The sequence below is a fragment of the Rhinatrema bivittatum genome, chromosome 8 (assembly GCF_901001135.1).
Source record: "Rhinatrema bivittatum chromosome 8, aRhiBiv1.1, whole genome shotgun sequence".
In the NCBI taxonomy this organism is placed as follows: Eukaryota; Metazoa; Chordata; class Amphibia; order Gymnophiona; family Rhinatrematidae; genus Rhinatrema; species Rhinatrema bivittatum.
Window position 1 is genome coordinate 224,277,800 of NC_042622.1, and position 23,876 is coordinate 224,301,675.

At 50.0% G+C, this 23,876-nt stretch overlaps 1 protein-coding gene across 5 annotated transcripts in view; it reads left to right on the forward strand.

The window, feature by feature from the left end:
• The first annotated feature begins 4,349 nt into the window (after positions 1-4,349).
• Positions 4,350-23,876, forward strand: part of CCDC124 (coiled-coil domain containing 124) — a 46,805-nt gene continuing 27,278 nt past the window's right edge. For 2 of the 5 annotated variants that reach the window (XM_029613737.1, XM_029613741.1), the window contains exons 1-2: positions 4,354-4,487; positions 4,675-4,772. The gene's annotated coding sequence lies outside the window, so the exon portion shown is untranslated. Of the gene's footprint in view, positions 4,488-4,674; positions 4,773-5,118; positions 5,270-23,876 lie in introns of those variants that run through there. The other 3 variants (XM_029613738.1, XM_029613739.1, XM_029613740.1) reach the window with 3 other exon arrangements.

A 23,876-nucleotide genomic window follows, 5' to 3' on the forward strand; every position in this document is an offset into this window, starting at 1 on the left:
TGGGGTGGAAGGAATAGCAGTGTTGAACTCCGACGAAGCAAGGCTGCTACGAGAGCCCATCCCCATGGGCGGCGAAGAGGAAACCCAACCCCGACCAAGGAATGCCGCCACGGAAGCCCATCCCCGTGGCGGCGAAGAGGAAACCCGACCCCGACCAAGGCCACCACGGGAGCCCATTCCCGTGGCAGCGAAAAAAGAAGACCCACCGGCGTAAAGCCATGGCGGAACTGGAGTCCATCCCTGCAGTGAAGGAAGAAGAAGTTTTTGGTAAGAGCTGGTGTGTCTGTGTGTGAATGAGTGCCTGGGTGAGAACTGGTGTGTCTGAGGGTGTGAATGGGTGCCTGGGTGAGAGCTGATGTGTCTGTGGGTGTGAATGGGTGAGAGGTTGTGTCTGTGGGTGTAAATGGGTGAGAGGTTGTGTGTGTGGGTGCGAATGGGTGCCAGGGTAAGAGCTAGTGTGAATGGGTGCTTGGGTGAGAGCTTGTGGGTGTGAATGGGTGCCTGGGTGAGAGCTTGTGTCTGTGGGTGTGAATGGGTGAGAGCTTGTGTCTGTGGGTGCGAATGGGTGCCAGGGTAAGAGCTAGTGTGAATGGGTGCTTGGGTGAGAGCTTGTGGGTGTGAATGGGTGCCTGGGTGAGAGCTTGTGTCTGTGGGTGTGAATGGGTGAGAGCTTGTGTCTGTGGGTGTAAATGGGTGAGAGGTTGTGTGTGTGGGTGCGAATGGGTGCCAGGGTAAGAGCTAGTGTGAATGGGTGCTTGGGTGAGAGCTTGTGGGTGTGAATGGGTGCCAGGGTGAGAGCTTGTGGGTGTGAATCGGTGCCTGGGTGAGAGCTGGTGTGAATGGGTACGAGAGTATTTGTATGTGATTCAGAGCTTGTATATAAAAAAAAAAAAAAAAAAGAGTGTGATTGCGAGAGAGACTGGTCAGGGAGGTGATGTGTTTCTGCATGTGAGAGACAGACTGATCAGGAAGATGACTGGTGTGAGAGACCGAGACTGGTCGTGGGGGTCTAATTGGGGGGGGGGGTGTGGGTGTGTGTGTGTGTGACTGGTTGTGGGCGCTAAGGAAGAGGACTGTGAGGACAGGATTTCAGCAGCCCTTGCTGCTTCTGGTGAGTGCTATTGGCCTGGAAGGGAAAGGAGTAGGGGAGTTGCTGGAGAGGGTAAGTAAAGGTGGCTTTTTAAATGTATTTTTCTCGATTGACTGCCATTTTAATTATTGGGTATTATGCGATGTCTGCTGTTTTGAAATATTTTATTGATATATGGGCATGTTTAATAATTTTTATGAGTTTCTAATTGTTGGATGTTATTCTGTTCAGCAGCTGTTTTGTAACATTTTTAGTATAGCTTTACAATTATTTCTGTGTGGGGCTGTATAGCAGCTTGGCTTATTCTGTTTTCCCAATAGGAAATGTATTAGTGTTTAGGGCCTGGTTTAATAGTTGTATTTCTTAGATAGGGTTGTTACTGTTTGAGTGTGTTCCATAATACAGGTGTAACTTTGTGCAGATTAGTTTGTGTGCATTATTGCAAATCCCGAGAGTCTGTTAGGTGCTGTATTTCTCTTTCCATTTCTCCAGCTTCGCACTGCATGCAGAGTGGCTTTTTTGGTTTTCCATTCCAGTTTCAGTCTCCATATTTATAATTTGTGGTTTTCTGTTCTTGGTGAAGGTCAGTTCTGGGTTTTTGATCGAGGTGAGGCATTTTACCAGCATGTAGGCATTTGTATCAATCTTATTTGTTGTGTTTTCTCAATAGGATATGCATTAGTGGCAAATTACTGTCTTTTCATAAGGAAGGCTATTGTGCCTGGTAGTAAAGGGAGTTTGTTTTGCTTTTACTGAGATGTCATCAGAACCAGAATATCTTTTTTGTATGGCGAGTTGTACAGGGTAATGCCCTAGTTCTGCTCTGCACTCATTGCTGGGGGTTGAGGGGATTCCTGTGGATGCAGAGTGCATGTTTACATTTAGCCCTGTGATGGTCACATGTTCAATGTGTCACGCATGTGAGAACCATCTGTCAGGTGTGTCCCAGCCGAAAGAAGGTTGAGAACCACTGTTCTAAAGGATAAATCCATAAACTGCTATGATGGTAATTAATAAGAAATAGTAGCTTGAGATTTATTTAACGTTTGGGTACTGGCTAGGTACTTGTGACTTGGATGGCCACTGTTGGAAACAGGATGCTGGGCTTGATGGACCCTTGGTCTGACCCAGTATGGCATATAAAAAGAAAAGAAAAAAAGAAAACGAAAACCTCATTTGATAGATGTCAATGCCTGTTTACTACCTCTGTAACCAGTCATTATTTGTTAGTTTATAGTTGTGAATGTTATATTTGTAAACCCTTGTGATCTTTACATGGAATGATGGTATATAAAATGTCTAAAATAAAATACATAAACACCCACTCACTCATTCCCTTCCTGACACTCACCTCCTCCCTCTCTCACCCTCTTCTTCCCACTCACTCATGTCACTTCCGTTTCACTCACTCACCATATTCACCACTTTCTGTTCCTTCCGTCGCCTCCCTCTCTGTCCCTCCCCTTACTCACCACTCTTCACAGCAGAGCCTCCCCTTTGCGGCAGAGGGTAAGGGGTTGAAATCCCACCAGCGCACCGATGCACCAGGTCTCTCCTCGCATACCAACAAACGCACTGACAAACTGGGACTCCTTCACACTGGCGGGGTGTGGAAATCCCACCAGCACTGATGCACTGGGTCTCTCCTCGCTGGCTGGGTATGGAAACCCTACCAGTGCCGACGCAACAGGTTTCTCTTCGTGCACCAAGTGGGCTGCCTCCTTGCTGGCAGGGATTGGAAATTCCGCCAAGCACTGTGATTCACTGGGTCTCTCTGCTAGCGGGGGATGGGAACCCCACCAGCGCCGACAAATGGGGGTCTCTCCTCACTGGCACAGGTGGAAATCCTGCCAGCGTGATGCACCGGATCTCTTCTCGCTGGTTGGATATGAAAACCCCACCTGCGCCGACGCAACAGGTTTCTCTTAATGCACCAAGTGGGCTGCCTCCTTGCTGGTGGGGAGTAGAAATCCTGCCAGTGCCGTAACACACTGGGTCTCTCCTCACTGGCAGGGGGTGAGCACCCCGCCAGCACTGACAAATGGGGTCTCTCCTCGCTGGCAGGGGTAGAAATCCCACCAGCGCCGGGTCTCTTCTCGCTGACAGGGGGTGGGAATGTTGCCAGTGCTGACGAACGGGATCTTTCCTTGCTGGCGGGGGCAGGGTGAGAACCTCTCCTTACACTAAAACGCACCAACCTCCCTGCTCAAGCATCAAGTGCGATAACTTGGCCTTTGATGATGATGACATCGGGCAGGCAGGTTGCAGCATTAGAGAGCTTCACATAATAGAAAGTCTTCAGGTGATAGGTGGGCCAGATTAAACACCTTTAAGGGCCAGATCCGGTCCGCGGGCCATAATTTGCCCACCACTACTCTAGGTAACAAGCAGTTCAGACGCAACAGGGGGATCTGCATAGGGTCAATCTGGAGTCCCTCACACCCCCTCCCAAACACATATTTCTGATTACTTTGAAGGAGTAATATGGGAGTTGACCCCAACCCACAGTTATTTAAGGGGAATGCCCCTGTTCCCTATGGATGCCCAAAATTTAAATCTAGCCCTGGGCACCAACTGACTGGGTGATATCACAGGTTGCCTGGCACACCCACCCCTTATATTACTGGTTCATCTACCTGTACGCCCAGTCTTTTGCCTAGGATACCATAAGCCTGCTAAAACCACATATGAAAATGCAATGTTTTGAAAAGCACGAGTCTGACATTGGGTTTTATCTTAGAAACAACAGCATTAAACCCCTGGCATCAGAATACACCAGGCAATCCCACCCCTGCCTCCCAGGCGAGAAGCACTAACCCTTGTGAGATGCAATGACATCAAATTCATGCAGCAAGTTCACCCTACCCCAGTACTGGAGGCAGGTGAGGGAGGACTGCTGACTGGTTGCACTGTAGGTAGGAATAGGAAGGAAACAGAAGACAATCCAAGTCAAAGGAAAACAAGAAAAAAAACAAACCACCCATCCATCCCTCGCCCCACCTACCTATAGGAAGGACGCAGCTACTCTACTGCAGGAAACAAAAGAAAGCAAAAGCCTCACTTCCACCCTTTAATTCTTCTCCTTCCTAGTACTAACAAGAGGACGATTAATTCCTCAAGCTCTGCCGATTGGCTGCTGGAGGCAGGGCGGAGGAATCCCTCAAACTGTCGATTGACTGTGGAACACTCAATCATTCAGGGAGTTGTAGCTTACATTTAGCTGATTGGCTACAGAAGGAAGGTGGGCATAGAACTCAAACGGAGCAGCGGATTGGTTGCAGGTACCTAGGACTTGGACATGAAAGGAAGCTAGGCACAGCAAGTTTGATTGAAGTTAACATGTAAGATCCTCCGCTCTCGCTGGCAGGTTTTTGCGCTGCTGTCACAGAATGTTCAAGTGAGTCAATGAGAAAACAAATTATCCTGTATCTCTTATTTTATATTTATTAATCGTTCATCTGACCACGGGTCTAGTTATCCTACACATTCGGTAATTGCCCTATATACGGTAGCACTGACTGCTTGGGAGGGCGCCATCTTAGTGCGGGGCATTCCTTCACAGAGTCCTCCTTTGCCTTCCTCAGCAGGTAACACACAGTCTCCCGCTCGGAGAAGGATTAATGCATTGGTACAACTAAGGATTTGTGTTCCAACTTCCAGGCCGTAAACATAGGAACGGAAGGTAAAAAAAATAAAACTAATCGGTTTCTTATCGTGCCCCATACAAAGATGGCCGTGCAGAGGGCGCTTGGTGGCACCGAAGGATCCCCCACCTTCTCACTCTCCGGCACTGGACGGTACTTTTCCGCCGAGCCGCAGGTCCGTCTCGTGCTTCAGAGAAGGGGGGGGGAGGGAAGTGGTTATGGCTCAGTGAGGTCAGCAGTGCGACCTTGAAGCTGGCAGCATCCACCCCTCCCTTCTTGTCGGTAATTATAATAAAGGAACTCTGAGCGCAGGGTGGCGTGGGAGGCTCACGCCCCTCCCACTGCTGCTCCTGGCTAATAATATTAATAATTTATCCTCGCACTCGCCTTTCGTACTGCATTGTGGTTTCTGTAGTTGTATGTCGCCCAGCACTACATAGACCAGCAGGCACCTGGGCTTGAGGGAGCGTGTCCAATGCTGGTTCCCCCCTCCGCCCCATGTGAGCCGAGGATGCTTCGTCCCCTTGGAAGTAAGGTGAGTATACAGCTTGGTATTTGCATCATAAATGCCCCTTTCATGTTTCCCTTTACGGGTTTAAATTTTGGATTTCATTGCTTACGTTTCCAAACCCGAGCTCAAGGCGCGTTACGTTCGGAGACAGGAGCCCTGTGCTGCTCGCTACGGGTCGGGACAGGCCACCAAGGTTGGCCACTTCATTTTGGCAAGGATTCCCCCCCCGTGAAATACTGGCAAGGCGATGCTTGCATTGTTTAGTGTTACTGTTAATTAGTTTAAAACATGGAATCGGTGTATGTGAGACAGAACGGTATAAACCAAATAGTCACCAAGCCTTTGTCTAAAAGAGTTTCCCATCTAGATTTTAGCACAAGGAAGCAAAGCGGTAGCTAAGTGGGCTTAGAGCTGTTATCTCTCTGTGGTCCAGCCTTTGGGCTGCCCTGCCCTGTGACTCCTCATTATTTGCAGTTTGAGCAGCGATTACTGTGTCAGAGAATTCCCTAATCTAGGGGTGCTGAACCAATCCTCTCCACCCCGCCCCAAGCCAGTCAGGTTTTCAGGATATCCCTAATATGCATCATAAATATTTGCATACTTAGAAGGTAGTATATGGACTAGATTATATAGTTATTAATGCGATGTCCTAGAATATATATGATTATGCTCTAGAATATGTATTTGTTATGGTACTAACCTAAAATGTGAATGTTGCCACACAGTATGTGATTGTTGATAAAGAATATGAAGGCTGATAATGTAAACTGATCTTCTTTTGGAACAACAGTATATAAAATGCTTAAATAAATGAATCTGGCTGGCTGGGGGGGCTCCTAAATACTGGTTTGAGCACCTCTGCCCAAGTTTGAGGCAGAGTATAGACTGGTGCACAAACTGTCAAGACAGAAAAAGTTACAGAGCTGGATTTATCTTCCATCAGCAGGGCTACTAGGGACCTGTGAACACTTTTTATTTAAAAGTCTTCTAATAGACTCAGTTTTCAAGCTAGAATCATTGCAGTCTGCTTTCTCAGAGCAGACAGTCTCAGCCTCTTCCATTGGCTTTTAAGGTTCAGTGAACCTGATCCGGATCTTGACCATGTCCAAAGACTGTGAAGTTATCTAAGAAAGAACACTGCAGGAAAAAAAGGCTTATAAAGTGCAACTGGAAAGAGAAAAAAATACAAAGATTGGAAAACTGCAAAATTTGCATTGTTTTGTCCTGCTCGTTTTCAGGATCTCTGTAGATTCGCAACATTTCCATAATAGTTAAACTGTACATATCGCTTATTTTCACTGCAGAACTACCTTTCCTTTTGTGCTTGCCTTAATTTTTCTTCTCCCTTCTTTGTTCATTGTAGTGCATAAATGGAGTTGGGGTTTTTTTTTCTCTCTCATATCCTGGATGGCAGTGAAGGGGGCTTGTTTATACAGTATTTTTATAAGATGGCTTTTTGGTTGCCAAGACATGTACTGAATTGAGCAGGAGCTCCTTGAGCAAAACTTCCACTTCTGTGGTGTCGATTTCTGTGTCTGCTGGGGTCAGCAAAGTTCAGAAGGGCAGCAAAGGCTCTGCGAGCTCTTTGCAGGCCCCACGGAGCATGTCAAAGCATGAGAAAAAGAAGCGCCATGCATTGGCGCTGGCTCCGCAGACAGTGCTGCCAAAGCTGAGGCCTGCATCTGAACTATTGACATATTGGGCCTGGTATACCAGCCCTCGATGTCATTTATACCCCTTCATTCCTTTTCCCCTCCTACAGTTCTCCCTTGATACTATAATAAATTGTACTATTACAACTAATCCATATAATATTATCTTTATATATCTATATATATCTTTATAACCTGTTTTTTTGTTAATGCATTTAACTGTTTTAATGTATAGTTTCTCAGTTGTTTTCATACTGTTTTATGTACAACGCAATTGCGTATTTTTCGTTCTCTGTACACCGACGTGATATCTCTGAGCTGCGGTATATAAAAACCAATAAATAAATTGTGCACAATAAGTCTTTGGTACCATTGATGCAGTGGGCCTCAATTCAGCCAATACAGCTGTTTGCTCCGTCAATGTTTTTAGCATCAGATCCACTAATGCTGTGCATCCCAGTGCAATTGGGGCACCAGTCCCTGGCTCCATTGGTACAATTGGCATACTTGAGGTGAGAACATTCATGGAGAGCCCTGAGCTTGATTCACAATATTTATCTCTCTCCAGCTTGATGTCCTTATCTCTTTCTTGTCTCCTCGAGCAGGGACTTTATTTGGAGATGCTAGATCAGATATGCTCCATGGTGTTTCTGATCTTAATGCATCCACCAGTTCAATTGACCCAGGAGGGGGTTTGCTCCTGGAGTCCATTACAAGCATCTCAAGAAGATGAACCTATGCTGATCTCTGAAGCAGGTATCTCTTCCCTAACTCCTGGTCAGAGAACACAGCAGCCTGTAGATCAGGTGATGGAATTGAGGAAGACTTTCATTGCCTTACTGGCAGCTAATGACAAGTAGGGTTCCCTTCAACCTAACCTGCCCAGAGTGATGGATTTGTTCCCTCAAAGGGAAGTCCTTCTCACCTCCACCCCTCAGGATTTTCAAACAGAAGTCTCAGTGGCAGGGTGTAACCCCTGACCATCCCTTTCTGCGGATGAATCTAGCCAGTCTTAGGAGGAAGCCCGGGAATATTCGCTTCAAAATGGCAAAGGTCCTTGTCCAATCACCTTTATCACCATTGGGGTCATGCGTTGGTGTCCCTTCACCTCTTGGTTCTGAGGAAGGGTCCACGGGGATTCCTTCCAACCCCCTACCTGATCTGCTAGAGCATGCTTTGCCACCAGAAGACATTTTGTACTCCAAACTATTGGACAAACTGAGCAAGGCATTGAGAGTTGACATCTGTAAGGACAAGGACCTTTGTTTCGAGGTCTTCAGACTTATGTGGATTCTGGAATCTCCATCTGAGCCTGCAGCAATCCCAGTTCACTCAATCCTATGGGATTTACAGACAATATGGGAGAATCTAGCATCCTGTCTCTCCCAGTTGCCTGGAAATTGGATTGAAAATATGGAGTTCAGCAAACCGCAGGGTGTAGGGTAGTCCAGTTCTCCTAGGACAAGCAGGATGGTAGTCCTCACAGATGAGTAACACCAATGAGCCCGGCACAGAAAACTTTTGTCAAAGTTTGACTGGCACACTGAGCATACCCAGCATGCCACTATCCGCGAGTCCATGCGGGGTCCCTCTTCAGTCTCTCTTTTTCCTCAAAGTAGTTGCCTCGCGGTGGTGGAGCTCTGCTCTTGAGAGTGGGTTTTTTTTCTCAATTTTTCTCTGTTTTCTTACCCGGTTTTTCAACGTTGGGTCCCTCTTCTCCAATCGTTGTCCCTCCAGCGGCATGGTAGGTTTACCTTTACCTTCGTTGTGGTCGATTCCTAGCATGTTGCTGCTCAGTAGCCGCCTGTCATTGACCACTCGCCGGCCTTTTTTCATGGCATCATCCAGTTTTTGACGGTGCCCCCAGTGTCCACAGACCATATCGATTACCGATCCGCATGAGGTTTGTGTCCTCTGCCAGGGGGCATTGCTCAATGTCCATGGGTATTAACAGTGCGATCAGATGACCCTCAAGGGCCGTCGTGCCTTCCTGGATAAGATGGAGAAACCTTTTGGGCCCAAAATGTCTGCTCCATCCACTTTGGCATCAGAAGCTTCAACACCGAGGGGCTGAGGGGAACCGCTGGACACACTGTCCCTTTCCACGCCCTCTGTGGGTTCGTCTAGAGAGAGAAGGAGCTGGTGATAGACCATCGGGCTCTTCAGCTTCCTCAGCGCCGGGGAAGGACCAGGCCGAGCATTGTGAAAAGTCACGCAAACATCGTCATTGATCACTGTCTGTGCATGGCTCCGGTACCGGTGCAGCACCGGCAGCTGCTGTGCCACCACCAAAGCAACCCCGTGGGGAAGAGGCACCATCCTCTATCAGACCCGGGAGTCCTAGGTATTTATTCCCCACTGATATCTGTGCCGGGCACCAAGCCGCTTCGGAGCTCTGGTTACACCTCTTCCTCATCCTTCATCAGTCCTAACCACACTGGACTTCCAGGAGGAGGTGGATTGCAGGGTTCAGATGGCTCAGAGCCCTGCAGGGTATCAAACTGCCCCCGGCACCTGCCCCCATACCAGTGCCTATGCCATCTCTTTTGGCGCCCCTGCAAGAACTTCCGGACGTCCTACTCGGTGTCCTTCCGACGCAACCGGTACCTGAGGGACCATCTGTTCCCCCAGCAGCCACCGATGCCTTCCTCCAGAGCCATTCCCATTATTGCGTTCTCTGAGGAAGATGATTTGCTACGGCCTCCGGCACCTTCAGGTCCGCTTGTCCTGCGGCCAGAGTTCCCCAGTCCCATTCCTTAGCCATCGGGAAACTCTGTGCCATGGATGCCCTTGGTGCTCAGACCAAGGAGCTTGGACAGGGGCCATCCATGCAGGCCCCTTAGCGAGGAAGAGGCCCCCATATGACCCTTGAGGAGATGATACCTCGGAGTTGTTTTCTGAGGACTCCGGTGATTTCCTTTCAGAGCCTTCTCCACTGGATGAGAGGCATAGGTCTCTCCGGAGGATCTTTCCTTTGCGGGCTTTGTCTGGGCCATGGCTGAAGCCATCTCGTTTCAGCTCCTCATAGAGGAGGACGTGCAACATAAGATGCTGGAAGTCCTCCAGTTCATCAATGCCCCGAAAGAGATAGTGGCTGTCCCAGTCCATGATAAACCTTAAGGAACTTCTTAGGATTTGGGAACATCTGGTGACAGTTCCTCCTGTTAACAGGAAGGCAGATGGCATCTACCAAGTTCAACAGACTTTGGGATTTGAGAGGTGCCACATCCCTCACCAGTCGGTTGTGGTAGAGTTCGTTCTCAAAAAAAAGCAAGCGCTCCTGCACCCACGCGTCTGCCCCTCCGGGCTGAGACCATAGGGCGTTGGATGCTCTGGGTAGAAAGGGCTATAAGGGCACCATGCTCATTGCCCATATTGCTTCCTACCAATTATACATGACCTAGTACAACTGGAACCTGTGGAAACAGGTCCAGAGCTATTGGAACATCTGTCACAGCTGCAACAAGATGCATTCTCTGCAGTGGTACAGCAGGGTCTGGAGGCAGGAAAACACAAAGGGAGGTCCGCCTACAATGTTTTTGAGTCGACGGCGAGAGTGCTGCAGTAGGCATTATTACCTGCAGAATGGCTTGGCTCCACGTCTTGGACCTCCGGCCGGAAGTCCAGGAAAAGCTGGCTGGTCTGTCCTGTACAGGAGAGAATTTCTTCAGGGATAAGGTCAGGCATGCAGTAGCCCAATTGAAGGTTCCTGAACATACCCAGATCAGTCCAGACAAGTGGGTTTATGCATCCCTACCAGCAGATGGAGGTAGAGAACAAAACTTTGGAACACTGCTTCATAAGAGAGAGTGCCACCTGCAGTCCCTCAGTATTTCTCTGTCTCCAGCAGATGGTAGAAGTGCAAACCTTTCTGTCCTGACTGGTTTGGATTTGGAGACTGGAAAAGGCTCCCTGAGGTGGCAGGTTCCATTCTTCGAGCCATCCCTTGGGTTGAGCTGGGAGAACGGGAGATTGGATATCCCTGCCAATGTAGGCCATGAGTCCTGGGGCCCCTGATAGCCAGGGGACTGGCTCCCTCTTGGTGCCCTGAGGTCCCCTCCTAGCTGCTGATGACTCGCCTCAGGAAAGTATCCCCCAAGTAGGGCTCTTCTTTCTGTATATCTTTAAAGTTTCTTAAAAAGAAATAAAAAAACCACAGAAATTAGGTAAGAACCAATTTCCCCTATCACCATGAGACCCTTCAACAGCTGTTGACTAGCGCTTCCGCTCCACCATCCTCAATCAGGAAATCCTTGCGTCAGGACTCAAGGAAATCTTTCTATCGTCGGAGGAAATATTACCCTCCAAGCTTTTGGACTTGCACACCCCATGCTGGTTCCAGGGGTTGTTCCCGCCAGCAGTGGATTCCCAGGCCTCAGTCAGCCGCCCAGCAGAGCCCCACCATGGGGTTTTGACTGGGAGCGTGCATCAGTTCGCCATACCCTCGGCTTCTTGCTCTCCAGTCAGGGGCAGGCTTCTTCGCTCGCTGGGCACTCGTTACGTCTGACCGGTGGATTCCCACAGTCATCTGCCAAGGGTATCGGCTGAATTTCAGGGACATCCCTGAGGACTTTCCCCCATGTCCATTGTGGGTTTCGTCCGCTCTGCAGGAAATACTTGTGACAGCTCTCCACCCTTCTGATGGCAGGAGCGGTAGAACTTGTTCCCTTACACCAGCAGGGCTGAGGGTTCTATTCAAGATATTTCCTGATACCAAAGACAACTGGAGGTCTACGCCCTATTCTCGATCTCAGAGCCTTGAAAAAAGTCCTTCATAGGGAAAAGTTAAAAATGGTCTCTCTTGAGTACTCTGATCCCACTCGGAAGAGGAGACTGGCTCTGCACCCTCGATCTGAAGGATGCCTCTGCCCACATTGCGATCTTCCCGGGTCACAGGAAGTATCTTCGCTTTGTGGCGGGAGAAGCGCACTTCCAGTATCGAGTGCTGCCATTTGGCCTGGCCTCAGCCCCTCGGGTCTTTACCAAGTGTCTGGCAGTGGTGGGGGTGCACCTCAGACATCAGGGGGGTACATGGGTTCCCCTACTTGGTCGACTGGCTGGTCAAAAGCACCTCCCAACAGGGGGCGCTTCACTCTTTAAGCCTGACCATCCAAGTGCTGCAATCTCTGGGGTTTGTCATCAATTACCCCAAGTCCCAGCTCTGCCCGTCGCCCCACCTGGACTTCATGGAAGCCAGACTGGACACAATTCAGGCCAAGGTGATTCTGCCTCGTGATCGGGCGCTTGCCCTTTCATCGCTGGCGAGCGTGGTCCGGAGGCATCAACAGGTTTCTGCTCGTCTGTTGCTTCGTCTTTGGGCCACATGGCTGCATCTGTCCATGTCACCCCATTGGCCTGGCTCTGCATGCACAGGGTGCGATGGACATTGCGGTCACAATGGCAGCAGCCGTCCCAGGACCTCGAGGCACATGTTTACATCACGCCACCTCTACAGGTCTCCCTGTCCTGGTGGGAGAATCTCTCCAACCTGGAGCATGGAGTCCCTTTTCAAGTTGCCCAACCTCAGGTAGTGCTTACCACAGATGCCTCCCCCCAATTTTGGGGGAACATGTGGACGACCTCCACAAGCAGAGTCGATGGACGGCTCAGGAGTCTCTCTATATTAGATCAATTTCCTGGAGCTTTGGGTGATTCTTTATGCCCTTTGGGCATTTCAAGACCGCTTGTCCCACAAGGCAGTCCTGATACAAACAGACAATCAAGTGGCAATGTGGTACATAAACAAGCAGGGAGACATGGGGGTCGTTCTTCCTCTTTCAAGACGCGGTACAGATTTGGTCCTGGGCTCTGTCACAGGGCATTCTCCTGAGAGCAATATACCATCGGAGTCATATGTTCCAGTTACGCAGGTGGTCACTGGATCCAGCAACTGCAAGGTGAGCAAATTCTGCTTCCTAGTCAGGATGGATGGACTTTCAGCCTCGGACGCCTTTGCCCAACATTGGGACACAGGTCTCCTGTATGCATATCCTCCTCTTCCACTGGTCATGAAGACTCTTGAAGCTCCAGCAAGACGGGGGACCATGATTCTCATGGCCCCGTACTGGCCCAGACAGGTCTGGTTCCTGCTCCTTTGGGACCTGTTAGTCAGAGAACCTCTCCGTCTGGGGACCTTGCCCGATCTGATAACGCAGGATCGGGGTAGGCTGAGCCATCCAAACCTCCGGGCATTAGCCTTGACGGCCTAGATGTTGAGTGTCTTAAGTCTTGCAGCCTCTGGACCTCTCTGACAAAGTGTCTCAGGTGCTGGTAGCTTCCAGGAAGCCTTTCACCAGGAAGTCTTATCGACTGACGTGGAGGAGGTTCTCCGTCTGGTGCAAGGGGCTTGGCTTTGATCCCTTTGCATGCCCCATTCCACGGTTACTGGACTATCTGACCCGGTGAGTCAGCCGCGCCCCTCGAAAGGCTCTAGGCCAATCACAAGGCGGCAACAAGACCTTTAAATCGAGGCGACTCCCGCCGGCAGCCCTCTTTTTTTACTCTGCGGACTCCGGCACCCGCTTTCGTCCTCCTCCTCTGTCGGGGCTCTCGAGGCCCAATCGGGGCAAGAGCCCGCTCGCTCCCAACACGAGCCGTGCAGAGGAGGCCACCGAATAAAAACGAAACGGAACAGAAAACAGAAAAAAAAAAGCCGAAGAAATCCCTTCGCAGAGCACACCCGGTGAGTCAGCCGCGCCCCTCGAAAGGCACTAGGCCAATCACAAGGCGACAACAAGACCTTTAAATCGAGGCGACGCGCGCCGGGCGTCGCGCGTCCGAAGGGGCGCGACCTAAGGGGCCTGCCCCTTAGCGAGCCCCTTGGAGAGACCCAGGAACCAGACCCAAGGCCTCTTTAGCAGCATACTTGCCCCTACTTTGGCACCTCTCAACAGCATTCATCCAATTCCCATTCAACCTTCAGCAATATTCAACCAGCACCATACCAGCTCATTACAGCACTCATCCAGCACTGAGCCAACCTGCAACAGCATTCACTCAGCACTCAGCCAACCTACAGTAAGCACCCAGCAAACCTGCAGCAACATTCACTCAGCACTGAGCCAACCTGCAGCAACATTCACTCAGCACTGAGCCAACCTGCAGCAGCATTCACTCAGCACTGAGCCAACCTGCAGCAGCATTCACTCAGCACTCAGCCAACCTGCAGCAGCATTCACTCAGCACTCAGCCAACCTACAGTAAGCACCCAGCAAACCTGCAGCAGCATTCAAGCAGCATTCACTCAGCACCCAGCCACCTTCAGTAGCATTCACTCAGCACTCAGCTAACCTACAGTAAACACCCAGCCAACCTGCAGCAGCATTTAACCAGCACCCAGCCAACCTCAACCTGCACCCAGCCATCCTAAAACATCTTTCAACCAGCACCAAACCTGCAAACTACAGCACCCATCCAACTCTTATCCAACCACTACCAGCATTCATACAGCCATTCCCCTGGTATCTATAACAAGCCTTCACGCAACCGACAATGCTCTACCGCCCACACACCTACAAATCTCTGATCCCAATCATGATTTCCCCTACCACTCAGTTTCTAGGTCTCACCTTATTTACCATCTTTCTATTCAACGCACAATCACTTACCAACAAAACTTTAATACTTAACGACTTACTGCTGGACTCAACACCGGATTTTTGCGCCATAACAGAAACATGGCTCAAACCCACTGACATCGCACTTATTAACCAACTACCAACACAGATATATGACTTCTTCTCTATCCCAAGACAAAAAAAAAGAGGCGGGGGTATCTTCCTAGCTGCCAAAAAATCCCTGAGGTTCTCACTCTATCCTATCAACACAAATACCAAATTAGAACTAGGATTATTCAAATCAGAAAATCTCCAAATCCTTCTTGTCTACGCCCCGCCAGGCCTGCTAGAGTCAGACACCTCTCCTATTCTAGAAACCATAACACTACACCTAAACCTAGACTCCCCAGCAATAATCTTGGGCGACTTCAACTTACATGTTGACAAAGTTCCCCTTTCAACGAACTGCGAAGCCTTCCTCACCGCAATGTCAGCAATGGGTTTCAAACAACAAATCAACAAACCCACTCACAAAGCAGGACACACTCTCGACCTATTCTTCACAAACAGTAGCATTTCTCAATCAAATCAACCTGATTGTCAACAAGTCCCATGGTCAGACCACTCCTTAATCTCCACCAGCTTTTCCCTACAACAACCAGATGTTAAGCCTGACTCAAGACCCACTTTTATTTATAGAAAATCATGTAAACCCGAAATCCTCAGCAAACATCTAGCCCTAGAACTACCATCCATCGATGTTTCCACACCTAACTCAGCTCTTCAAACATGGTCCAAAATAACAAAATCAGTAGCAAACACTCTTTGCCCACTGACCTCCAAAAAACACTCTTCAAAGGCATCCAAAAGACAACCCTGGTTTAATGATGAACTGCGAAAGCTCAAGCAACTACTCAGGCAGAAAGAAAGAAAATGGCGCAAAGCCCCTTCACAGGCCTCACTCTCAGACTACAAACGCATGCTCCACCAATACAAAAGCAGTACACAAAAAACAAAAAGAGACTACTACGCCCGTCAGGTTCATCACCTTATCTTTGACTCTAAAGCTCTATTCGCCTTCGTTTCCAATCTCACTAAACCTATCACTCCAGATATACCTCTCGAACTCGCTCAGACCAAAGCAGACGAACTGGCTCTTCATTTCAGCAAAAAAATCTCTGACCTCTTCAATCAGTTGTCACTAACCACTAGTTCGCAAGATAATACATACCATCTCCCAAACAAAAATATCCAACTTAACGCATTTGAACACATCACGATCTCAGAGTTACAATCAGTGCTCAAGAAAATGAAACCTTCATCACACCCTTTTGATCAAATTCCTTCCAAAATGCTACTTCTCATTCCTGATACTATATCAAAATCCCTTGCTGAAATTATAAACCGTTCCTTGACCCAGGGTATCTACCCAGATGAACTAAAATCAGCTTCAATTAAACCCCTCCTAAAAAAACCGACTCTAAATCCAAATGATCCCAACAACTTCCGCCCCATTTCTAACCTTCCATTCATAGCTAAAATAATGGAAAAATTGGTGAACACTCAACTTTCCAACTACTTGGAAGACCACAACATTCTGTCTCCAAACCAATATGGTTTTAGAAAAGCGGCTAGCACAGAAACTCTACTTCTTTCTCTCTCAGACTTCCTCCTCTCCGGAATCGATAAAGGCAAAGCATTTTTACTAATCCTCCTAGACTTCTCGGCGGCCTTCGACACCGTCAACCATTACCTTCTTCTAAAACAGCTGGCAAATATTGGGGTGACAGGTACCGCACTAACATGGTTCAAAACCTTCCTGGAAAACAGAAGATATTGGGTCAAAATTCACAATTCAGAATCCCAATATCACCCCTCCACCAGAGGGGTGCCACAAGGTTCATCGCTTTCACCTACTCTATTTAATATATACCTTCTACCACTTTGTCAACTACTCACAAAATTAAGCCTGAAACACTTCCTCTTCGCTGACGACGTACAAATTGTGATCCCTATAAAAGAATCAATCTCGAAATCAATGGAATATTGGGACAGCTGCTTATTAGAAATCAAACACCTCCTAAACAGCCTAAACTTAGTCCTTAATGCGTCGAAAACGGAATATCTCCTAATAGCTCCTGAAAACAACACTCTTTCAAAGCCACCAACCCTCCTTCAAACCACCCATGTAAGAGATCTAGGAGCCATCTTAGATAACCGTCTCAACCTCAAACCATTCATTAACCGAACTACCAAAGACTGCTTCCACAAATTACATATTCTGAAAAGAATAAAACCTCTCTTCCACGCACATGACTTTAGATCAATCCTGCAAGCAATAATCTTCTCCAAATTAGATTATTGCAATTCTCTACTACTAGGCCTCCCAGCTTCCTACACCAAGCCTCTGCAGATGGTCCAGAACACAGCAGCCAGAATCCTTACAAACTCCAGGAAAATCGAACACATCTCTCCCATCCTCAAAGACCTTCATTGGTTACCGATCCACTTCAGAATTATTTATAAAACCATCATGATGATCTACAAGAACATCCACCAATACACTCAACTCGACCTACAAATCCCTTTTAAAAAACACACATCCGCCAGACCCATCAGGGAACACTACAAAGAATCACTTCAGGTTCCACATGCTAAAACCTTCCAACATAAATCCTACAGTTCTAGAGCTCTCTCATCAGCAGGTCCAACCCTTTGGAACTCTATCCCACCGGACTTAAGACAAGAACCATGCGTTCATACTTTCAGGAAAAGACTAAAAACTTGGCTTTTTTAAAAAGCTTTCCCAGAACTGGATTAAATTCTCCACACTTCAACCCATCAACACATCTTTTGCTTATAACATTATACATATTTATTAATTTGGAAACAGTTGGCTGAAATGTAAATATTCTCTTTTTTAATTCCCTCCCCCTTTCTGGTCCTAGTTATTATTCCCTGTTTTTTGTAACTTTCTCACGTCCTAATTATTGTTTTAATATTTTTTAAGTTTCACACTATATTTAATGTTGAATTGGGAAATGTTTATCACTATGTTACTCCCTGCCTCCACACACATGTTAATTGTAAACCGGGTTGATGTGATTCTTATCATGAAACTCGGTATAATAAAAATAATAAATAAATAAAATAAAATAAATCTGTGGCACCTCTCCGAGTCTGGGCTGAAAACCATCTTGGTCAGGGTCCACCTGAATGCCATTAGCGCTTACCATCATGGTGTTGCTGGTAGGGCAGTTTATGCGGGGCCTACTTCAATTAAGCCCCCACCCCCCTCGGCCTCCTGTTGTGTCCTGGGATCTCAACGTGGCGTTGGCGCGGCTCATGCGAGATCCTTTCGAGCACATGCACTCCTGCAATCCAAAGTTCCTTACCTGGAAGGTTCTCTTCCTCTGGTAGTCACTTTGGCTCGTAGAGTTAGTGAGTTCAGGCCTTGGTTATGTATCTGCCCTACACTAACAGTCCGATACTGTAAAACCACGGGAGAGCGGACGAACGCCTGCTCTCCCGGCGCACCCACCGGCCCTTCGCCGGTGCGAGCTATCCAGTATGCTCCAGCATGCAAATTAGGCGACAGCCGCGGGCCGAATTCAAATTTTTTTTTATTTTTTTTTTTTACTTTTGGGGACCTTCGACTTAATATCGCTATGATATTAAGTCGGAGGGTGCACAGAAAAGCAGTTTTTACTGCTTTTCTGTGCACTTTCCTGGCGCCAGAAGAAATTAGCGCCGACCTTTGGGTCGGCGCTAATTTCTTAGAGTAAAATGTGCGGCTTGGCTGCACATTTTACTTACTGGATCCCGCACGCATACCTAATAGGGCCCTCAACATGCATTTGCATGTTGAGGGCGCTATTAGGTGCCGCGGGTGGGCCGCGTGTTTTCCTCCCCTTACTGAATAAGGGGTAAGGGAAAACGCGTGTCCAGAGCAGGCTGACAGTGCGCTCCGACGGAGCACACTTTACTGTATCGACCTGTAAGTTCTTTCATGATAGGGTGGTTCTGTGTACGCACTTCAAATTCCTGCCTAAGGTGGTATCTGATTTTTCATCTTAATCAGACTATCGTTCTGCCCACCTTTTTTCCGAGGCCCCATTCACACCACGGCAAATGGGCTCTACACACATTGGACTGCAAGAGGGCCTTAGCTTTCTGTTTAGAACGTACAGCAGGCCACGGGCAGTCCACACAGCTCTTCATATCTTTTGACAAGAATAGATTGGGAGTTGCGGTGGGCAAGCAAACTCTGTCCAACTGGCCGGCGGATTCTCTCTCCTGCTATGTGCAAGCAGGCCTTCAGCTTGGAGGCTGTGTTAAGGCTCATTCCGTGAGGGTTATGGTGGCATTGGTAGCCTACTTGTGGGCGGTTCTCGTTGCTGAAATTTGCAGGGCTGCAGCATGGAGTTCTCCACATACATTCGGTGCCCACTACTGCTTGGACAAGGATGGCAGACAAGACAGTAGCTTCAGCCAATCTGTCCTTCGCAACCTCTGCCAAGCTTAAACCCAGATCTCCCTGCCTAAGGCCCATTGTTTGGAATCAGCCTTACCAACAGCACCACAGTTGTTTTGTGCCCGTTGGCACCTGGTTCGGTGCTGGTTGATCATTCTCGTTGTCGGGAGCAGCCTTTGGTTGGTATTCACCCATCCTTCAGGGCTACCATCTGCTTATCCTAGGAGAAAGCAGTTGCTTACCTGTAACAGGTGTTCTCCTAGGATAGCAGGATGTTAGTCCTCAGGAAAACCCGCCTACCATGCCACGGAGTTGGGTTCTCCTGCGTTTAGTTGTTTTATTTTTTCGCTCGTGAATTCTGTGTTATGAGACTGAAGAGGGACCCCGCATGGATGCACGGATAGCAGCAGGCTGGGCATGCTCAGTGTGCCAGTCAAAGTTCTAGAAACTTTGATAAAAGTTTTCTGTGCCGGGCTCCATCTGATGTCGCCCATCTGTGAGGGCTGACATCCGAGAACACCTGTTCCCTGTACGTACCAGGATCAGTCCAGACAGCTGGGTTATGCCTCCTGTCCAGCAGATGGAGTCAGAGAGAAAACTGAAAGCACCCCCTAGATATACTGGTGTGCCACCTGCGATCCCTCAGTATTATCTCTGACTCCAGCAGATTGAGAGGCATAACCTGCGGTCCTGGCCTGGTCAGTTTGTCAGTACTGGGAAACAAATTATTATAGTACGCTAGTTATACTTAGGACCGGATCAAGTGGTTTCTTCTCTCTCTTGTTGTGTTATTCTTGTTAGACTGTCTGTTTCTCTCTCTCTCTCCCTGGCAGCGCAGGAGCTTAGAGCGTGGCAGGCACAGAGGGCTTGCCCTCTTATTTTCCCCGGCTTAGAGTGTCCATGAGGCTGGGGGAGAGTTTACCGGTGGGCCGGTCACCCTCCCCCCATTTTCCAGGGTCCTAGCCCTGAAGGGGGTTTAGAAGGAGAGCAAAGTTGAAAAAAAAAAAAGACAAAAAAGTGTTTGAGCCATTTAAGGCCTGTTGGTGACAGGCAGTGAGCTGGTTTGTTGCTTAGCCCCGGCCTGCCAGTGCCTCTACGGACGTCGGAAGGGGTGGCTGGGTCACCCGGCGCAGTTCTCTGGTACAATTTACTTACCTTCTTTTTTGGCGCGCTTTTCTGGCAGCTCCTCTGCCACCGCGATGCAGCGTTCTTCGGCCTGCACGGCCTGTGGGGGGGGCGGGGGCACGACTCTCCCGGGAGGGTCTCTGCTCCCACTGTCTTCCCGGGGGCGGGGGACCTTCCCGGGGGTCGAGCGCTGCCCGCAGCGATTCTTCTCTGCCCCCGACGCCGCGGCTTAGCACAGCTCCGAGCAGCCATCCTCCGGCCCCTCCTCCTTCGGGGAGGTGAGCAGCGGCCATCTTGGCCACGAGGCAGGCGGATCACTCGGCTGCAGAGGAGGAAACCTCTCCTCCCCCTTCCCTTCCCGACCTCAACCCGATTTGGGGCGATTTGCGGGATTTCGGAGCCCCCCCTTCTCCCGGGCTCACATAAGTTGAATTCAAAAACAAAAAAAGGTCGGTGCCGTTTTCGTCTGTCTGTGTGCTCCTAAAGCACAAAGCTCTACTGCAGGCAGAATCTGGTGGGGAAGCAGCAGGTCCGTCTCCCCCGAAGACTCCCAGGACAGGAGACCCCGCTGGGGGCGGGGATCTACAGAGATGCAGGCCACCCGCCCGAGGGGGGGGGGCCGGGAGTGCGGGGGACTCAGTAGCCGCTCCGGGCCCTCCAGGGGGGGCACCAGAGTTGCATGCAGCGGACAACCTAGAGGTCTTAGAAGGGATGCCCCCAGGTGCTACATTTATTTGGGAAGGATGAGTTAAGTCCCTCATCCTCCATGTCCTGCAAGGGCGGGAGCTGCCTGCTCCACCTTCCAATGTTGCTACCTCCACGGGGGATATTGCTATGGCCAGCCTTCGGGCCCCCCGATTTTCCCTTTACATCCCAAGGTTTTCTAAATTTTTTCTAGGGAATGGGAATTACCGGAGGCTTCCCTGCGGATGAACAGGGCCATAAATAAAAAAAAAAATAATAATAATTTGTATTCGTGACCCGCGGTATATTTGGATCTGTTCCAGACGCCCGCGGTGGATTCAGCGATCACGGCTGTGGTCAAACATACGGCTAGTCCGGTTACGGGGGGAATAGCCTTGCAGGATCTCCAGGACCCTAGGTTGGAGGCCTTATTGAAACGCATTTTTGATGTGGCGGCCTTGGGGGTACGAGCAGCCGCGTGCAGCAGTCTCGTCCAGAGGGCCATCCTGTGCTGGGTCCAACAGCCTTGACCGCGCAGGAGCTCCCTCCGGCTGTGGCGGAGCGGGCAAAATTGTATTGAAGCGCCGGTCGCATACGCAGCGGATATTTTATATGATTGCTGCGCACTTCAGCGAGAATTATGTCCTCTACAGTTTCAGTGCGGCAGTTGTTGTGGCTCCGTCGTTGGTCGGCAGACGCCTCCTCCAAGGCCAGGTTAGGCTCCTTCCCCTCTTAAGGGCAAGTTGTTATTCGGTGAGGAACTAGATCAGATTATTAAGGACCTGGGAGATAAATAGGTTTACAAATTGCCCGAGGACAAGCCCCATCGGTTTCGGCCCTCTGGGAATACCAGGGCTCGGTTTCTGGGTCAACGGCATTTCCGTACGGGTATGGGTGATTTCTTCCCCAGATGCAGCAACCCACGACATCCCAGTCCTGGTCTTCTTCCTTTCATGGTAGGCGGCCTCCGCGGGGAGGTGCCTCGCAAGGATTTCTGCCGGCAAGCCCGCTCATTGAAGACGCGCAGTCCCGCTCCTCCGTTCCTTTAACCGGAGATCGGCTGTCCCGTCTTTGGGAGGAGTGGGTCCAAATAACTTCGGATCTATGAGTGCAAGACGTGACTCGGCAAGGTTACGAGTTGGATTTTGCACGTTCACTCCGGGATCTCTTCATAACATCGCTGTGCGGGCCCCCGGAGAAGCAGCAAGCTGTACTTCAGTGGTCCCGGTCCCACCGGACGACATCAAGACAGGTGGGTATTCCATATACTTTCTGGTTCCCAAGAAGGAGGGCACCTTCAGACCGATCTTGGATCTCAAAGGGGGTGATCAAGGCCTTACGCGTGCCTCATTTTCGGATGGAAACGCTACGGTCGGTTATTGCGGCCGTTTACAGGGGAGACTTTTGGCTTCTTGGCCCTGGCCGAGGCGTATCTTCACATCGGTATCCGAGAGCGGCATCTGAGGTACTTGTGGTTCATGGTGTTGGGACGTCATGGCCAATTTTGTGCCCTTCCATTCGGGCTGACGACCGCTCCTCGGGTATTCACCAAGGTTCTCGTAGAGGTTGCGGCCTCTCTCAGTCGGCAAGGGGTTCTAGTGCATCCCTATCTCGACGATTGCTTCCTCCGGACGAAGTCGCGAGACTCTTGCAATCGGGCGGTTCCTTGGTGGTGCGGCAACTTCAGTTGTTGGGTTGGGTGGTCAGCCTCGCAACGAGTTGACTCGAGACGACCCAACAGTTGGAATTTTTGGATGCTCGCTTCAATACCCTAAAGGGCAAGGTTGTTTCTCCCACATCAACGCATGCTCAATCATGGCTCAGGTGGGGCGCCTGATTGCCCTTCCCATTCCTACGGCTTGGGATTATTTAAAGATCATTGGTCCTTTGGAGTCTACTGCGGAGTTAGTGCAGTGGACTTTTGCGCAAATGCGGCCGTTACAAACCGCATTGCTTTCTCGTTGGGATCTCAGGTCCGAGGTTTACGGCCTGGAACTGCCCTGGCTGGACCCGGCCCACTCCAGTCCTTCCAGGTGGCTAACTCCCGGTCTTCTCCTGCAGGGTGCGGACCTGGAGCCTCCGTCTTGGATTGTGGTGACGACGGATGCCAGCCTATCGGCCTGGGGGGGGGGGCGTTCTGTCAGGCCCGAGCAGTCCAGGGCGCGTGGACAGCGCTCCAGTCCACTTGGTCCATCAATCGCCTGGAGACCAGAGCGGTGCTTCTGGCCTTACGCCGCCTCCTCCCGATCGTCCACGACCGAGCGGTCCGGATTCTGGTGGACAATGCGACTACAGTGGCGTAAGTAAATCGACAGGGGCGGCACTTGTCGAGCATAGCGGCCACTCACATTGCCGGCGTGGACAACGGGCAGGCGGATTCTCTCAGTCATCGGCATCTAGATCCCGGAGTATGGGAGCTGTCGGCGGAGGCGATGCACCTCATCGCCCAGCGTTGGGGGACCCCACGCTTGGATCTGATGGCGACCAGACTAAATGCGAAAGCGGTGCGTTTCTTCGGCCGAAGGCGGGAACACGGGTCAGAAGGAGTGGACACGTTGGTGCTTCCGTGGCCCCGTCAGTTTCTTCTTTACGTGTTTTCCTCCATGGCCTCTGGTCGGAAAGGTGTTGCGGCGCATAGAGTATCACCAAGGCCTGGTGATTCTTGTACCTCTGGAATGGCCGCGCCGTCCGTGGTTTGCGGTTTCGTCAACCGGCCGGTCGACGGTCCACTACGGCTGGGGCATCTTCCAAATCTTCTCCGTCAGGGCCTGGTGTTTTCGATCTGGCGGATCACTTTTGGCTGGCGGCCTGGCTTATCAGCGGAAACAGTTGAGGCAGAGGGGCTATTCAGACGCGGTTGTTTCAACTCTCCCTCAGGCGCGAAGGTCTTTGGAAGATTTCCACGTTTGGTGCGCTGCGCTACCTGTTGCGCCCCGTCATTTGTCTGTGGGTCACATTCCTTCGTTTCTGCACGATGGCCTGCAGAAGGGGTTGGCGTACAATTCGCTCCGAGTTCAGGTTGCGGCGTTAGGTTACTTGAGAGGCAAGGTCGAGGGGTTTTCTCTTGTGAGTCACCCTGCTGTTGTGCGGTTTTGTTTTGAGAGGTGGTCGGAATTGGCGACCTCTGGTGCGTGTTCCTT